This window comes from Arctopsyche grandis, chromosome 1 (assembly GCF_051622035.1).
Source record: "Arctopsyche grandis isolate Sample6627 chromosome 1, ASM5162203v2, whole genome shotgun sequence".
In the NCBI taxonomy this organism is placed as follows: Eukaryota; Metazoa; Arthropoda; class Insecta; order Trichoptera; family Hydropsychidae; genus Arctopsyche; species Arctopsyche grandis.
Window position 1 is genome coordinate 15,682,856 of NC_135355.1, and position 5,192 is coordinate 15,688,047.

Sequence of the window (5,192 nt, forward strand, 5' to 3'; positions counted from 1 at the left end):
ATTAGTGCCCGTACATGATCTGAAGAGCAACGATATCGCTGGTGATGATTTATCGGGAATCGATAAGATGGCACAAAAAAAAAAAAAAAAAAATATATATATATATATATATATATATATATATATATATATATATATATATATATATATATATATATATATATATATATATATATATATATATATATAAAACATTTATCACTGCAAACACATACATATGGATGTATGTATATGTATACTTATATTATTTCTCTCATTACAAACTAGAATAATTGTATTTCAAACTTTCAGATATCAAAATCCTTATTACCAAAATATGACTAGGAACACGTTTTAGTGCCGTTTCAGTTGGGGATGAGGTTGCGAATATAATCATCGCTCGTTAAAAAGGACCTTTTATACGAATCGATAAATGTATTTGGAATCGAGGAACATATCATATTGTCGACACGCGGAAATACATAAATATATTTATTATATAGAGAGGTCAACAATTTTTACTTTATCTATGTACATATACATACATACCTGGTAACAATATATGAAGTTTTGAACACACACATACATATGTATTTTTCTAGATTATGAAAACATGACCAGTGATCAATTCTTAGTTCAAATCTTGAGTTTATCTTCTATTGTTACTGCGCACATACATATGTAAAGTAAAAACTAATGACTTCTTCAAATAAATTATTTTCATACTGGATTTTAACACTACATAGTATTAAATATCATGTACTAATGTTTTATAAAAACTCCATTTTAATATAAACCCTTTAATTTGAATACCGCATTATTAAACAGCATTGAAGCTTTGAAATTTAAAACAATACACACTATTCTTGTATTTCTATAGTTGGTTAGATTCTTAAAAAATCACCATTGAACCGATGAGCAAAGTGAAGAACAGTTAATAGATGCAAACGGTTTTATTATTATAACATGCACAATTTTTTACAAACTTGTGTTCATATGTATGTACATACGTACGCATTACTCAACTCCAAATTTACTACATAAGTTGCTATTATAATTATACAAAAAATAATAATTACGAAACTGATTTGACCCAGATCACTATAAATATTTATAAATGTTCATGTAAATATCTGTTTCACCCATTATATATTTTAGTATAAATAAACTGTTTAATAATGTTTGTATAATGAGAATTCTAAGCACTCAATCTGATTTACATGTTAAGAAATCCGCCATCTCCACCCACAGATACACACGAGCTCATAAAGTGAAAACAAGATACATGGTATGCAAATGTATGTTTGTATGCATGTATGTACATACATACATATATGTGTATGTACATACATTGTGGTGAACGTAAGAATATTTCAGGACTGAGTTAATTAAACGAAACAAACCATAGATCTTACATTCCTTAGAAATTTAAACAACAAAGTTTATTCAATCTTTATTGTAAAAAAAATTGAATAATAAATCCATTATAATTATGGATTATTCAAAACAAATTTTTGGGGTATTTTGAAGATTTTTCCCGCCATGAAAACTGTTGTTTTCAATTTAGGACCATTACATGGAATTATAAATTACGAATTACGAAGTGGTACGCCCCCCACTTCCCATGCTGAAATCAAACATCAAATCAATTCTAAATTAAATACGAAATGAAAATCGAAATCGAGTTGACTGCCGATTCACTCGAACTGACTGCCGACCACTTCTGACTACCGACAATTACCGAAGATACGCGAATACTCGACCGTGATTGATTCCCCATAAGTTCTGTACGATTATTGAATATTAACGTTATTTAGAGCATTTTTTGAATCGTGGGGTTCCAGCTCGTGAGCGCTTCGCGTTTGGAACCGAGGGGTCCGAGGTTCGATTCCCGGCGCCCGCGGTAAATGAAATCAATTTTTTTTCGAATATCATCAAAATATAAATAATTTCAATTTAATTAAAAATATATATTTAATTGTTTTATATGAAAACAAAAAAAATGGTTCAAAACCTCGCTAAATAAAATTATTATAATTACGTATTTTTATATGGCGAGAAGGAATATTTCAATTAATGTTTAAAAAAAGGCCAAATTCAAGAAGTGGCTTTGGCTTCGTGGTTGAGACCATGAAACTCAACTAGACCTATATGAGGCTATTTGAGATCGCAGGTGTGATACGCGGCAAAGTCGTCTCCGACGAAAAATGAATTTATCGATTTTTATCGATTCATTCATTATGTACGGCAAGTGTTAGGACACACACACACACACATAGCACACACACACACCCACACACACACACACACTCACACAGATTACCGTCTTTATATATATGATGATATGTATGAATTAATATTAGATACATTATTACATATTAATTTTAAAATATCCCTTTAAAAAACACATGCCATCTGAAGTAGAGACATACATCCCGGTTCTTTATTTTGTTCAGAAATTTTCGGCCGTGGAAAAAATTCTCTCGTTTTGTGTTGACGTTGGTTTAATTGACAACAATGCTTCAAATAAGCACTTTAAATCATCTGTTCTATTGCCCATCTATTGAAATATAATAAATTATCTCTCCACTAATAACCGTTGATATTTTACAATAACAACATGAAAAGTAAACCTTTCTGGTTTACCAAAACTTAAAATTATTCTTAAATCTTTTTGCATCCTGCTGATTTTCACGTCTTATTTCTTCGTATCGTTTGTAGAGGTTTGTATAATCACCAAAGCAAAGAAACCAACGCCGGCCGGGTAGAGTAATAGAAATATATAGTTAAAAAGATATAGAAAAAAAAATCAAGTGAAAAATTACGGTGTATTCAATGCATACATGCATAATGCATAAAATAAAATAAATAAAGAGCAGTGGTTGTAAACTTTTTGAAAATGTTAAAAAAAAAAAAATTTGTATTATAAAAAATGTTTTATAAAGGTCATTAGGCGTAATCCGACCTGGTCGCGGACATGAATGAAAATGAAAGAGTATAAATTCACTTAACATCATATATGGTTATTTTATTTAGAATCCATGGGAGAACAAAGTTTGAGCCAAAAATATATTTATTCAAAAAATTGAATACTACTATTTAATTAAGATGTCGTTCTGTTAAATAGCTACTAAAGCAGCCATACTCAGATTTTTTTTCTTGCGGGTTTGTTTTGGTTTCTTCTCCACGGGTAGCTACCCTTCGACGCTTACAAAACTTTAGTAAGTAAAGGGTTTTGGGGAGTTGATGTACGTCCCGCGTGATCAAATCGGCAGGTATACGTTCGCTCCCTCTCTCTCACACGCAGGTATACGGTCGCGTCTCGCTCGTTGCGCTGGCGCATTGTTTCGTTCGTGTCATCGCAGTCCTTCGTTGTCTTCGTTGTGATCTGTGCGTTTACCGGTTATCTTTTATTTTTATCCTGGGCTAGGCACCAACAACAAATCGAAGCCCCTGCGGTATTTTTAAATGAAATAACAGTAGACATTGATCACGCTGAATAAATAATGTGAAATATGAATAAGTTTTTTTTTTTCAATATTAGTAATCTGTTTTTCAGTATTTCAGTAATCTGTCTGTTTTTTCATTTTTTCAGTTTTTTCATTTTTTTCAGTTTTTCAGTTTTTTCATTGCTGCGCTGCGGGCGAATTTCATTTCATCGCTGCGGGCGAAGCCCCCGGGGTGCCGAAGGAATTGGGGGCGCTGAGGGCGCCGGCGGCGCTGGGGGCGAAGCCCCCGGGGTGCCGGAGGCATCGGGGGCGCTGGGGGCGAAGCCCCCGGGGTGCCGAAAGCATTGGGGGCGCTGGGGGCGAAGCCCCCGGGGTGCCGAAGGCATCGGGGGCGCTGGGTGCGAAACCCCCGGGGTGCCGAAGGCATCGGGGGCGCTGGGTGCGGTGCGGCCGCCGGAGGCGTCGGCGGCGCTGGGGCCGAAGGCCCCGGAGCGACAGAAGCGCCGGGGAAGAAGGCCCCGGGGTGCCGGAGGCGTCGGCGATGCACAAAATGTAATTCGTAATTCGTAATCACTTCGTAATTTGTCATTCGTAATTCGTGCATCAATTTCTTTCCGAAACCAGTCGATTCAATATCTTTAACTTTATTTTTATTCGAGTTTCAATTCCTTTTCGAAACCACCCGTTGAAATCAACGGGTCCAACACTAGTTTATCTATATATCCTCACAATTTACTTTCTGTCCGCCGTGGGCTTTCCTCCCATACTATTTGCCCATTGACCTTTCTCGAGAAATTATAAAATTTCTCGAGAAATAGGAATTCTCAATTTCGCATTTTTCTCGAGAAATTCTCGAGAAGGAACACCACATCTATGTAAGTATTTGAGGAATATAAGAAGGACACAAAAAATGTTTTTCTCAGAAACCTTTTAGTTTATTGAACTAAAATATCTAGTAAGCATCCGTCAAGTGGAAGTGGCAGATTACGCTTATGGGACTTTTCTTGCACTATTTTTTGCCACCCTTTAAGAGGGCTGGACACCAGCGCCTTGTCCATCCAAGCGTATTACACTTCTCCCTTCCTCAATTATGGCACTAGATAAATTAATATGCTATGGATATCCACCATTGGGATGCATCTATCGTTTTATTTTTTTGATTAGTTATTTTTTATAGGAGCTAGGAGCCGCCAAACATCTATAAAATCGCCTCTTTTTTACACCCACGAAAAGAGTCCAGCGTGCTTATTAAACGGTCGATTGTAAAAAAAATACGCGCATAGTTGCACAGAAAATATTTTTCTCATACCGATGATGAATTTTTTTTTTAAATTGGTCCAGTTTTTGAGGAGAAAATAGGAGAATACGAAACCTCAATTTTGTCGATTTAAAATACGTATTATCTGGTCGAAGCGAAACTGTCGCATTCACTCAATATATATGTATATTGATATATATATTGTCGTATTCACTCAATATATACATATATCGAAGAAAGGAACGGCAACAAAATTAAGGTTTCGGGTGTACAGCCCTCTTAACATGTGTGCTCTTCACGAAAAAAATCATGTAGTGTTCTTATATTGATGAAATGAAAATTGAAAAAAAATCGGAAGTGGGATTAGTGTTTTATTATAATTTAGTAGTATTTTCTTATAAATATTTCATTATTTTATTTCGATCTTTTATGTTTATTTTCTTTATATTTAATGTGTATAATAATTATAGTGATTTTAAGTAATAAAAAAATTTCTTACAAAATCC